Source organism: Chiloscyllium plagiosum, unplaced genomic scaffold (assembly GCF_004010195.1).
Source record: "Chiloscyllium plagiosum isolate BGI_BamShark_2017 unplaced genomic scaffold, ASM401019v2 scaf_608, whole genome shotgun sequence".
Lineage (NCBI taxonomy): Eukaryota > Metazoa > Chordata > Chondrichthyes > Orectolobiformes > Hemiscylliidae > Chiloscyllium > Chiloscyllium plagiosum.
Window position 1 is genome coordinate 31617 of NW_025214793.1, and position 14844 is coordinate 46460.

Consider the following 14844-nt stretch of genomic DNA (forward strand, 5'->3'; position numbering starts at 1 on the left):
GTGAATATGTTTGTAGTGTTCATAAAACTATATTGTAACTCAGTTGCGGATTGGTTTGAAATAACTAGAATGAATTTGTATGCTTTGAAATGCTATTAAGGTTATATTCGCTTTGGAGAGTAGCTGGGATTTTGTATGGATAAACCTAATAGTTTGGTATTCCTTTTGTATTTTCTGTTTCTCATTCATAGACATTAGATCAAAACTCAAGTGATTCGTAAGTCAGTTATCACTGTTATAGTTCTTCATGCAGCAGTAGCATGTTTAATGTTTTCTGAAAAACGATTGTGAATATTTTGAAAATTAGACTCCATCTAGTGGCTGATTTTAGGTAAAATTTATTTCTATTTGTTCTTGTGTGTATGCTGATTTCATAATGTGCTTCGCATGGATATGTGCAAGAGGGATAGTAGTTTAAACGTTTGTAATCAGCATGTGAAATTACTTAGCTGTGAATTACTTCTGAAATAGTCTATCTCATATGAAATGGGATTTCATAGAGATCTAAATTTAGGATCCAACCTTTTTTTGTCATGAATTTTCTTTTTGGGACACATTATAGTTTAATCTGAAGAATAATTGTGTGGGAATTTGCTTGCTGCTTTATTAGGCATTTCTCAATAGAACCATTGACTATTAAGTGATTCTTCAAACTGGATCAGGTTTTTAGTCAAAGCATTGAATTTTGTTTTAAAAAGCAAATCCTAAATACAATTGTGTGCTTGCTTTAATCAAATAGAATGTCATAACTGGGATTTGGTTGAACTAAATTATTGGTCTCTTTACTAGTTTGGTGAGTAAAGATTGTGTTTATGTTATGGTGTTATAACATATGGGCCAAAGCTCTTCATTTAATTCCTGACTGAATAAATGATGTGAACTTCTGCAGCAGCTGACCTCTCCAAGAAAAAAAATGCGTTGGGTTGATTATCCAGTGAATGTACCTGTTCTAAATTGTTTGTGGACTTGAGGTAAAGACTGGGTCAAGGCCGTAGTTTCTTTCATAGTCGAGTAGTTTTATGGCATTTTCAAAATTTCAAAAATAAGTGAGTTGGGGAGAATTGCTGACGCTTGTTGAATTGCACCTCAGCACAACAATTCCTTGATGAATGAATCATTACAGTAGCTACAGAATGAAGGTGGTCAGGAGCCTCTCAGTCTCAGTCTCAGGCCTGAAAGCCTTCTGCTGCAATGAGTTGCACAAATTAACCAGCTCTCACTGAGTAAATTCCTTCAGCTCTAAAGGGCCGTGCCTTCACTTTGATGCTGTTACCTAACGTGTCAATCTATCCTACCAGTGGAAACATCTTCTCCATGTCCACTCTATCCAGACCTCTTGGTATTCTATTGGTTTCAGTCAGTCCTGTCCCCCTTCTGCGCTCATCCTTCTGAAATTAATCAGGTACAGGCCCAGAGCCCTCAACCGCTTCACCATATGACAAGCCCTTAATCCCTGTGTTCATTCTTGTGAACCCTTTCTGGAGCCCTGCCAAAGCCAGGACATCCTTTCTTAGATATGGGGCCCAAAACTGCTCAATATATTCCAAATGCGGCCTGACCAGAGCCTTATACAGCCTTATCAGTACATTCCAACTCAAATTCTCATTGTGCACCCACATGTTAACCATAAGTGAATCCTGAACTAGGACTAGGTCCCTTGTGCTTCACATTTCTGAAGCTTTTCCCTATTTATAAAATATTCTGTGCCTCTACTTCACACTAACGTTCATAACCTCACACTTTCGTATTGTATTTCAGCTGCCACATCTTTGTAAACTCTAACTAGCCTATCTAAGTCCTTCTGCACACTCCCAGCCTCCTCAAAATTACCTCTCCCTCTGCCTATCTTTTTGTAACTTCCAAATTAAGCAACTTAGCTCGGGGGAGTTGACTGCGTAGTGGTATTATCGCTGCACTGTTGACCCAGCTAATGTTCTGGGGCCTCTGGTTTGAATTTCACTACAGCAGATGGTTGAGTTTTGAATTCAATACAAATCTGGAATTAAGAATTTAATAATGACCATGAATCCATTGCTGATTGTCAGAAAAACCTTTCTGATTCTTTAATGTCCTTTAGGAAAGGAAATAGCCATTTTTACCTGGTCTGGCCTACATATTACTTGAGAGCCACAACAATGTGGTTGACTCTTAACTGCCCTCTTGGCAATTAGATTAGATTAGATTCCTGCAGTGTGGATTAGGGATGAGCAATAAATACTGACCTAGTCAGTGATTCCCTCAATCTATGAATGAGTAGAATTTAACAATGCCTTCAGTTCCTTTGTTCAGATTTGTTAATGTATAACATGAATATTTGTGGTCCTAACACTGACTCCTAAGGTACTTGATCAGTCATCCTGAAAAAGACCTTATCCCCTCTGTCTTCTGCCATTCAGTCAGTCCTCTATCGTGTACCTTGCCCCTAACAATTTTGTTAGTGATTGAAGCATATTACTTTGTCTGTGTGCTGCCTATCTTATAGCATGCTCAACAGGACTAGTTGCTTATGTTTGAAGAAAGTCTATGTCTTATCACATCTAACTGGATCAGCTTTTGTGCAGTGGTATAGCAGTTCACTTCTTATTCCTTCCTTGTTTGGCACATTGTGATTTATGCTTCTTGAAACTGTAGCTCTCCAGACATCTGCAAGATTTATAAAGTTTAAAGTTGCCCATCTCCATTTTGAAATTCCTCGTTGCATATTGACTTCAAGTAAGAAGTTATGGTGTATTGCCAAGCATGACTTGCATTGGTAAATGTGTTTTATATATTGTTTTTGAAACCATTTCAAAGAAGCTAATGAAATATCGTTCCTCATTGCTTTATACTACCATAGGGAACTGACAGAATTAAAATGAGAATTTTCATTATGTGACAGTTTCAGAAATGTTTGCATTTTAGCACATTAGCCTTTTGTCGTCTTCATTTCAGTCACTGAAATCTGTAAATAATTTGATTAAATCCTTTTCTCTGAAATTATTTGTAAGATACATTTCCAATATTTACCTTGTAAGAGATTGAACTGCAAGAGTTCTGCAGAATTTGAGATTTGTAATTCTCAAAATTGCATGTAGTCAATTGTTAGCTAATGTAAAACTGCTGGATTTGTTATGAACTGTAACTTGGAAGCTCTATTCATGACACGTCTTTTGGTGCCAGTGAATCCATATAGACTTCTGAACATATGGATTAGGAACAGAGTAAGCTATTCAGCCCCTCAAGCCTACTCCTCTTAATATTTTTAAAGATTTGGCTTGGGATGACTTTCTGTTGATAGCAGTTAATAGCTGTTCTGCCACATAAAACCCAGAACCAGAGTCTGGTTGTCTGTAAATAATTTAGAACCAGGTTCCCCAAAAGTATGTGTGTTAACAGGAAAGAAGCTGGCATTATGCACAGATCAGTGCTGATCATCCCATGCCAACCAGGGATCCATAATGCGTGGGGAATCGTTATGTTTAAGAGGGTGATTCTGACTTGAAGGGTGTTCAGTCATAATCGCAGAGATGTAATGTTGCATCATTTAGCTCCTAGGCTAAGCACATTGAATGTCTAAACCTGCTTCCTCTTCTACTGAACAAGATTACTATTGCAACAATACATTGGTAGGGTAAAACGATACTGTTTTAATGATGAGTTAATCTTAATCCCAGCTCTCATTCTCTGTTAGTGGGTGAATAATTCAGCGATGGGTAAATTTTGATTCACAATGATCGGAAGAGCTAACATTGAAGGATCAAAAAGCAATTTCACTATGAACACATGGCAGCCAGCTATTCCTGTAGTAGGTTTTATAACACTAAATTTGAAGCCCAGAATAGTGAGACTCTGCTTTTGTCAGTATTTGTACTGAAAATCAAGAACAAGTGAATTTTTGAGCTTCTGCAAAGGATGTACGTGGTCCCCTTAGCTTTCATTCGGCCGCTTCCATTACAGATTGGTCATTGTACTGTTCCAGTCAAACTCCCAATCTGCTGCTGTCCTTGGACCAGATCATGCCTGGTTATGTGGGTGCCTCTGACCAGAAGTGAGTGTCTCTCGGGCCCTATCTCTTTGCCTTATCAGCTACGTGTTCTCTTGTGAGCATACTACAGAATTTGTCTTCCAGGAACCTGGCAATATCAAACCGTTAGAAATGTATAATGTTGGGAACTTATCTTTCTGTTGTAAAAATGAATTTTCCTGGCCACTAAGAGAAATTACACCTGTACTGTAAGACAATTTTTAAAAGTTTTATCTGACATCAAAGGTTCGTAGGTTTGAGCTACTTCATGTCAGTGAGTCTCTCTCCAACTGTTATAACTTTTCTGAACTCTTGGCTTTGTAGTCTTAAGTTTTTAGAATCATTGTTTTTGGACATCGCTCTGCCCTAGATGGTCCATGTAATTAATATGATGGGTAGTTGATACGAGTCTGGATGGTTCTAAAATTGGTTTCATCTTCGGTCTGTATGGTTTGTTCATAGTTTGGATACTCCGAAGGGTACATTTGGCCTTGAGACGTTTGAGTGGAAACTGTTGTGGTTTTCTGTTCCTGATCAGTAACCAGTGATCCTTGTTGGGAGTTTGTGCACAAAGACACTGCCATTCTGCAGTCTGCCCACAAAGTAACACTTAGACAATGAGGCAAGGAGATGAAACCCATGAGGCTGTCACTTCTGGTCAGAGGTGACTGGGTGTGATCTGCTCAAAGGACAGGAGCAGGTAGGGAGTTTGACTGGAATGGTACAATGATTGATTTATAATGCAGGCGTCCTAAGATAGTACACTGTAACCCCTGCGGTTCAGAATGCTTAGAACTGGATCATTTCTGGATTATTGAGTAACTGACCAAAAGTGAGAGAGTGGAAAGGTGGGTATAAATATTTCCCTGAAACATAAAATAATGATAAAACATTATACGGCAGTAAAACATTGTTTTGCATATCCAAATACCTTATTCTATATTTCTACACCTAAAGTACTGTGCATAACTGAAAAGTTATCAATTATAATTCAACTGGACAGATGATTCTGAACACCTTCAGTTCACCAGTAATTGGGAGGAGCATAGAAGCAACTAGTGCTACTAACTACTGTGGGTTAACAACCCTTGCATTATATAAATGCACCTTAAATTTTTTTTAACATTTTATTACTAATAAAAATTGTATTTCCCAAAATACTGTGTCCAGCAATGAATTAGATATGAATTGGTGGGTGATGAGGTGGGAGTGCGAGGTGTGGGTAGACCATTTAGCTCCCTAAGTTTGTTTTGTTATGTAATAAGATCATGGCTGATTTTATTGCAAATTCAAAGCCACAATCTGACCTACCTCAATAACTTCCAACCCTTTGCTTAATCTATCTATTTTTGTCTTAAAAATGTTCAAGGACTTTGCTTCCATCACTTTTTCAAGGAGTGAGTTTCAAAGATGTGACTCTTTTAAAAAAGAAATTGCCTAATTTATTTTTAAGAGGGTGACTCTTGATTTTTAAACAAGTTCTAAATTCTCCCATAAAAGGACATTCTCTCCACATTTACTCTGTCAAGCCCCCCTCATAATTTCATGTTTTAGTCAAATTACCACTTGTTCTTCTCAACTCAGTGGATTCAAGCCTAGTTGGATCAGCCTTTAATCATGAAACAACCAGACCATTCCAGGAATCAGAGCTGAAAATGTGTTGCTGGAAAAGCGCAGCAGGTCAGGCGGCATCCAAGGAGCAGGAGAATCGACGTTTCGGGCATGAGCCTTTCTTCAGGAAGCCCTTTTTCTCTTGCTCCTTGGATGCTGCCTGACCTGCTGCGCTTTTCCAGCAACACATTTTCAGCTCTGATCTCCAGCATCTGCAGTCCTCACTTTCTCCCATTCCAGGAATCAGTCTAGTAAATCTTTTTAAATTGCCTCCAATTTGTTTTTACCTTTCCTTTTAAATAAGGTGACCAATACTGTGCACAGTACTCTAGATGTGATCTCCCTAGTGTGCTATGTAATTGAAGTGTAGCCTCCCTATTTTTGTATTGAATTCTGCTTATAATAAGTAATGTTTTATTAACTTTCTTGCTGTATTTTCATAGTAACTTTTTATGATTCATGCACAAGGGCACCAGATTTGAGAATCATACCTTCTATCCCTTTATTCAAGTCAGTTAAAGTAATTATAAACAGCTGTGGTCCTTGCACTGATTCCTGTTGCTCACCACTCATAACATCTGGCTGACCTGAAAAAGACCAAATTACACTTGTTTTCTGTTAGCCAACCAATCTTCTATCTGTACCAATATGGCAACTGCTTACATTGTGACCATTTTGTTTTCTGAATTTGACCTTTTATTTTCTGCAATAACTCTTAACAACTACCTCCTGGGTGTCCACCAGTTTGCCTTTATCTACACCACATGTTAATTCCTTTGGTATGTGAATGTACCTACTAGAGAAGAAGCAAAACCTGACCCTCTCTTGGGAAATAAGGCAGGGTAAGTGACTGAGGTGTCAATAGGAGAGCACTTTGGGGCAAGTTATCATAATTCTATCAGTTTTAGAATAATGATGGAAAAGGATAGACCAGATCTAAAAGTTGAAGTTCTAAATTGGAGGAAGGCCAACTTTAGTATTTGGCAAGAACTTTCAAAAGTAGATTGGGGGTGGAGTTTTTGCAGGTAGAGGGATGGCTGGAAAGTGGGAAGCCTTCAAAAATGAGATAACGAGTCCAGGGACCGTATAGGCTGTTGGGGAATGCTGGATGACTAGAGAATTGAGGTTCTGGTCAAGAAAAAGGAGGCATATGTCAGGTATAGGCAGCAGGGATTGAGTGAATCCCTAGAGGAGTGGAAGGGCAGTAGGAGTATACTTGGGGAAATCAGGAGGGCAGAAAGGGGACATGAGATAGCTTTGGTTCAGTGTGTTCTTGCTGACCAGATATATTAAATTAATCTAGTCCCATTTGCTAGCATTTGGCCTGTATCCCTCTAAATCCTTCCTATTCATAAACCCATCCAGATGCCTCTTAACTGTTTGAAGCTGGAGTATTCCTTTTACTAAAACTGGATTTGAACTGGGAGCCATGAGGACTCTGAGTGAACACTTTAACTGCTAGACTGCCACAGCTGATATTAATAGAAACTCAACGATCTGTTTATTTCTAGCTGGTTTTCCCTCAAATTTTATCTCATTAATTTTTTTGGGTGACTTTACTTTTATAATTTGTTCAAACTCCTGACCTGCCACTGTCTTTGCACATTGTATGGTTTTTCTTTTAATTTCATACTATCTGGGCGGCACGGTGGCACAGTGGGTAGCACTGTTGCCTCACAGCGCCTGAGACCCGGGTTCAATTCCCGCCTCAGGCGACTGATTGTGTGGAATTTGCACGTTCTCCCTGTGTCTGCGTGGGTTTCCTCCGGGTGCTCCGGTTTCCTCCCACAGTCCAAAGATGTGCAGATCAGGTGAATTGGCCATGCTAAATTGCCCGTAGTGTTAGTTAAGGGGTAAATGTAGGGGCATGGGTGGGTTGCGCTTCGGCGGGTCGGTGTGGACTTGTTGGGCCGAAGGGCCTGTTTCCACGCTGTAATGTAATCTAATCTAATCTATCTTTTATGTTCTTAGTTAACCACAAATGGGCAGTCTGTTGGAATGTATCTCGTTTGAAATATCCCCTTAAGTGCTTGCCACTGCATTTCTACTGACCTATCCTTTTAACTAATGTGCCAATTCAGTTTTGACAGCTGTGCATTCATTCCCTCAGATGCCATTTTAAAAAAATTTTAAAAGACGACAGCCTTGAACCCAGTCGCCCTATCCCTCAAACAGAATGCAAATTCAATCGTATTGTGGTTGCTACAAACTGTGGGTGCATTCACGGAGATTATTCGTTAAGCTTGTCTCATTGGTTATAATGCAATATTGCTTGCTCTCAGGTCAGCTCCAGAGCATGCTGTTCTAATAAACTGTCATGAAAACATTCCATGAAATGCTCATCTAGGCTACCTTTTATCCCTTTGACTTTTCCAGTCGATATGCATATTAGTATCTTTTATGATTATTACTACTTTTGTAACAAGCTCTCATTATGTCTTCCTTTATATGTGGTTACTGTTAGGGGACCTGTACACCACTTCTACAAGTGAACTTTTGCCTTCATTGCTGTGCACAAGAAAATAATTGGACTTGAAGTCCAAGTTGAGGCTTTTGGTGAGAGTTGCTTTTTTTAACCATGTTGCATGAAACTCTCACCGCTACAGGTACACAATCCTTTATCTGAAATGTCAGTTGTTTTTTGGAATTCAGAATTTTTCAGAAGAAATGACATTTTCACAGTGAAATAAACAAAAAAAATTGCCTAACAGCATACGCGTGTGTGAATAGTATGAGTGCTGAGACACAATTGGCACCTACTAGTGCTGGGCCATGCTGCCACATCACATCTGAGTGACGTGATTCAAGTGGTTGTGGATTTGAGGCACCTATTTTCACGAAAAAATGACGCTCCACATTCCAGGAAAAAAAATATTGATTTTGGAGCTTTTTGGATTTTTGAATTTCTGATTAAAGGATTGTGTACCTATACTAGCTTCCCATATTTGTATAGAGTGATACAGTGCAAAAGTGCTCCTTAAGCCAGTTGGGTCTGCAACAACAAAATACTCTAACTCTCCACTTTCCAGCACTTGGCCCACAACCTTGAATGTTATGACATTTTGAGCACTCATCCAAGTACATGTAAAGACTGTGAAGTTTCCTGCCTCAACTACCTCCAAGACAGTGCTTTCCAGACTCCCACCACCCTCTGGGTGAAGGGAAATTTCTTCAAATCCCCTCTAACTGTTTCAGCTTAAAATCATGCCCCTTGTTACTGACTTTTCAATTAAGGGGAACTTTCTGTCCACCCTGTCCATGCCCCTTGTAACGTTGTATACCTCAGCTTCTTAGTGTCCTGCCATTCATTAAGTGCTCCCATGTCTTGTTACTACTTATCAGGGTTAGATTTCATCTGCCACTGATCTGCCCATCTGATAATCTCTTTATATCCTCCTGTAACCCAAGACTGGTCAACTACCTGGCCAGTCTTCATACAATCAATTCTCATCTGTCAATGTTCCGTCAGATCTCCGATGTCCCTTTGGACCTTTTAATGGATGATTAAATATCATTACCCATATTTCCACATCATGGGTATCTTTAAATTTAGGACATCTCTCTATGCTGCTAATATGCTAATTAACAAACCAAGCTGCCCTTCACTTTATCCTACTTCTTTCATTTGCTAAATACCCTGTAATCTTCAAGATTCAGCTCTCAGTCCATGGCATTCTGCCTCCATGTCTCTCTCACAGCTACCAGATCATTAATGTTCATATCTATTTGCACTGAGTTCATTTGTTTTGTTTAACCTGCTGTGAACATTCTGATACATAGCCTTTGGATTGATTATTGCTTACTGTCCTTAAATTCTGGTCTTTTCTTTTGATTGATTCTTACTTGTACTCTGTTCCCTTCTTGTCATGGTCTGTTTATCATTTCCTGTATGAATATCTTTCTCTTTAGCCTTGGCTCTATTCTTTGATTTACCACATCTTTCCAAGCTTAATTTCGTGAACCCACTATGCAGTTTGAAATTCTCTCTACTCACCTAGTTATGCAGTTGGTAAGAATATCAGCTTCAGCATGTTTCAGGCGGAATCTGCTCTGTTGGTATAGATCCAATATCCCCCAACACTGATATCAGTGCTCTAACACCTAGAGCCCGTCTCTCCCACACCAGTCTTTTCTCCACGTGTTCACATCTCTCATTTTGATATCCTCTATGCTGTGTGCTCAGGTAATAATAGATTGATTATGACCTTTGGATTTCTGCTTGTCAATTTGGTATTTAGCTACTCATAATGACTATGCAGAGCCACCTCTATTGCTTATGTCATTGGTACCTACATGGACCAGGATGACTGGATCTTGCTGTCCCACTGCAAGTCCCTATCCGGCTGTCCCACTTGCTGTCCCACTGCAAGTCCCTATTGAGCAAGTATACTGATCCCAAGCACTGGACAGGCAGCACAGCTATCTGGACTCAGCTCTTTGCTGCAGAGAATGGTGTCAATCCCCCTCACATACTATTTCCTAGTACCACGATATTCCTCCTCATTTCCCCCACTTGAGTGGCTTTGTCTAACATGATGCGGTGGTCAGTTAGCTCATCAGCACCCCCACCCCCACCTGCACACGCACACATCTTCATGCAGTCTCTGGCTCATCCAGACAAGATGAAAACCTTATATCAATTGGACAATTACAAAGGCTGAGGCTCCTGCCCTCTGAGTCTCCTTACTTGCCTGTCTTACAGCCACAATCTCCTGTCCCTGAATACTGACAAAATCAGATGATCCAACCCTAAGAGGTGTGATTGCCTATTGGTACGAAGAATTTTTGATTTGTCTCAATATCTGTAGTTCAGCCTTCAACTCAAAATCTTAGCCACAGCTGCTTGAACTTCAAACATTATACTTGCAGACATATTTGTTCCAGACCAAAATGGTAATCATGAACTTGCTCAGCTATAACTGTGACACATCAACTATCCTGTCATCCTGGATGTGTTCAATCGAGCTACTTAATTTTTGTTGTTTAAAGCCCAATGGAGAATCACTTTATTGAGCGCAAATTAACTTGGTAACAGGCAGTGGCTGTCCTGTTGGAACTCATCAACTGAGCCCTCCCAGCAGTGCCTGTACTTCACTTTGGGAGTATTCTCTTGTGGCACAGTGGTAGTGTGCCTACCCTTGGACTTGGAAGCCCAGTTTCAAGTCCCATTTGCTCCAGAGGTTTGTAATAACATTTCTGAACAGTTTGAAAAACAAAATAGGCTAATGAAATAAAAGGGTAGACCCATCCCTGGGTCTTTCTGCCCTCAGCTGGCAGTGACCTAGGTAGACCACAAATAGTTGCTTTATTTTGGTGTTCAACTGTACATGATGTTCTTTTCCTGTTGGACTTTGAGTTAAGACATTGGTAATGATTTGTAAGAAAAGTTTCAGACAACCTTGCCTATCAACAAACTATTAAGAACTTGGAGAAATATTAAAAATGCTGCTGTGTGGGAAACTGGAAACTTAATGACACAGGTGTGGATGATTGGCCCTTGGCACGCTGAAAGAATAAGGTACTTTTAGATTAGATTCCATACAGTTTTGAAACAGGCCCATCGGATCAACAAGTCCACACCGACCCTCCGAAGAGTCACCCACCCAGACCCATTCCCCAACCTTTATGTTTATCCCTGACTAATGTACCTCACACTACAGGCAATGAAGCATGGCCAGTTCACCTGATCAGCACATTGTTGGATTGGGGGAGGAAACCAGAGCACCTGGAGAAAACCCACGCAGACACTGGGAGAATGTCTGTGTGGCATTTGCATAGTCCCCCAATGCGGGAATCGAACCCGGGTCCCTGGTACTGTGAGGCAGCAGTGCTAAACACTGAGCCACCGTGCACCCCCACTGTTTTCTTTAAGGCAAACTGGATTGAAAGGGTCACCAACAAAAAGTCATTCTCCTGACTGCTTATGGGGCCCTGACTCTCAGAATCATACAAGATTAGCCTCCCTGGCAGCTCTGGAGTCAAAAGCTTTTGATGAACTGATAGATGTGGTGGTGGACCACTGTGACCACAGACCATCTTTATATTGCAACGTTTTAGGTTTAACACAGCAAATAGACTTCCTGGGGAACCAGTTACTGACCTTTGAAGCTACTGTGGAAATTGGCAGAACACGGAGTCTGGGTTAGCACTTGGGAAGTGTTGGAGGATGGTTTAGTTTGATGAATAAATAACATGGAGAAAGTGAGGACTGCAGATGCTGGAGATCAGAGCTTAAAAATGTGTTGCTGGAAAAGCACAGCAGGTCAGGCAGCATCGAAGGAGAAGAAGAATCGACGTTTCGGGCATAAGCCCCCCTTCAAAGAATAAATAACATGCCAACCAATGGAAGCCATTGACCAAATCCGATCTGGACTTGAAGAGTCTGGACTTTTTTTTTTCCTTTTTGCAAAAATGTGGAAAAAGGGGCTCAGAAATGCATATTTGGTACCGTCCTCAGCCTTGGTCTACCCCCAAGCAGAGCCAAGTGCCCTATGGACAGTACTCGCAGCTCCAATTGGTTGTCAAGGAAGGGTGAGTGGTTCTAGAACTGGATGAGAAGTTTCTTCATAATACAGTGAGGAGCAATAATGTCTATGATGCACATGTAACCACAGGGTCTGCCCCAGATATGGGTACTGAAACAGGTAAAACATGTACTGCCCAGACTGAAGGTCAAAGTCACCTCAAGATGAAGCTTTGCAAATAAATCACCCTGAAGATGAGGAATTGATAGTGAAACTGTATGATTGCTCCCAAAGTGGCCCTAATTAAGAAAACCATTCTGGTAAATGGCCATCCCCTAGACATGGAGGTAGACAACAATTAGTGCTGTATCTATGGTTGGGGAGCAAACATTTAGAAAATTGTGACATTTTGCCTTTTAAGCCTGCAAGACACCTTGGCTAGATTGACCATATGCACTGGAGAGCCATTGTCTACTATTGGGACCATGAAAACCCAGTTACACATGGGCAACAGACAATCTGACTAGACTTAATGGTGGTGCCAGGATCAGCTCCTAATCTTTTGGGAAGGGTATGGCTCCAGAAAATCTGCCTGGATTGGCACCAAATCTTTAAAATGGGTGTTGGAAGTATCCCAAAATGTTTTAAGAGGACCTCAGGAAGATAAAAGGTACCGGGAACAAAGATTTATGTAAACCCAGAGGCACCACTGAAGTACTTCAAGGCACCCTTTTGTCCTATGTGCTAGAGTAGAGGCCGAATTGGGACATCCAGTGGGTTGTGGGGAAAAAAAAACATCAGCACCCTCTGGCAGGAGCCCTCCCCAAGGCAGTTGTTTTGACAGACATGCTGCTGAGGACAGGCCCGCTGCAGTGACACTTCAATGGTCTTCACAGAACGGCCATTCACCTACTTGTTATATGCCTCTTGACCTGTCCTGGAAAATAGCAGGAATGGGGCTATAAGCATAATGAAACAGGAGACCCATTGTAACAGTAGTGAGGGAGAGCACTCTGGCTTGGATAACCCAAATTGATCTCCCTATGCAACTTGTTGCGTACTAGTTTTCTTAGTAACAGATTGTGGCTTGCCTAATTGGAACTCCTCATTTGAGGTAAAAACTCCTCATTTGAGCCCTTTTATAAAGCAGAGGGTCAACATGGCTGAGTGGTCTGAAGTGCTGGGTTAAGACTCTATGGCGGCATAGGCTTCAATCCCACCACAGTCGTGTGCTGCTAGCACCGAACCTTTGAGTTCTGTTAAAGTTGCCCACGCAAAAAATGTGATCTATTAAAAGGGACTCTCTTGTGACACAGGTAGTGTCCCTATCCCTGAACTGAGACCTTGGTTCAAGACCCACCTGCTATAGAGGTGGATAATAACGTCGCTGAACAAGTTGAATAGAAAAAAAGTTATTTAACCTTTTTACAAAGCAGACCAAGCTGTTGAAGCCTTTGGCGAGAGGCTGGGTATTGTGGGGAACGCAGTGCTTTATTTCCCCGACTCCATTTTGTCTTGGCCCTTTTCCGTTCTTCCTACCTTCCCTCACTTTTTTGTTTGCATTGCCTGTAATGGGCTTTGCATGTAAATATCCAATTACCTGCACAGGTGTGTTACTGGTGACAGTTAATAGTTTTTAGTAGTTGTAGTTTGGTGGGGGAGAAAATGTTCAGTGTATGTAAGACCACTTCTGGTTATATATTTTTTTAAAAAAGCAGACTCAAGGGCCTTACGGTACAGTGGTACTGTCCCTACTTGTGGGCTGTGTTCAAATCCTATCTGTTCCAGAGGAGTGTAGTAATGTTTTTGAGCAGGTTGCTAATGAAAGGGTGGGTCTGTAGAACCGTCCTGGCTGGGGCTTGCCTATGTATACCATATGTAGTGGCTTTGGTTTGATGTTCAATGACAAATGATCCTTTTACAGTTAAACTTCAAGTTATTACAGTAGTCAACTTTATATTTGGTTGTAGTTATATAAATTTTATTGCCCTTCCCACCAGCTGCTATGCTCCTTTGAGCCTTAGGTAGAACATAGAACATAGAACATTACAGCGCAGTACAGGCCCTTCGCCCCTCGATGTTGCGCCACTGTCATACTAATCTGAAGCCCATCCCTCCTACACTATTCCGTGTACGTCCATATGCCTGTCCAATGACGACTTAAATGCACTTAAACTTGGCGAATCTACTACCGTTGCAGGCAAAGCATTCCATACCCTTACTACTCTGAGTAAAGAAACTACCTCTGACATCTGTCTTATACCTATCTCCCCTCACTTTAAAGTTGTGTCCCCTCGTGTTTACCGTCCCCATACTTGGTCGTTTACTGGATACTCCCCAATTAATCAAGTTCTGCTTTCGCAGAGCAGGAATTGGTTAACTGAGATTGAAAATGTTAAAGCAAAAGGAACTGAACACTCCCTTCTTTTCATCCACTTAACTCTACATTCTGTTGTAAGTTGCACTCAAGTGCTAAGTTGCACCAGGTTGGCTACATATGTATGACCTATCTGATTCACTTAATGAGAACCCAGTTTCGCTACTTCTTATTTCATCTCTTTCACTCAAACCTTTTTTTAAAAAAAACTATTTAAGGCTGGCAACTACAGAATTTAAACTGTAGATTTCAATTGATGTCAACTGCAAAACAAAATATTTAGTCTAATCAGCAGTTGTATGCACTTTTACTGCTCAGCTGCTACATATGCCTAAAATGTTTTGTGGCAAATGCATGAGTTGCTTGGGTCTGTTAAACAAAAATCTCTC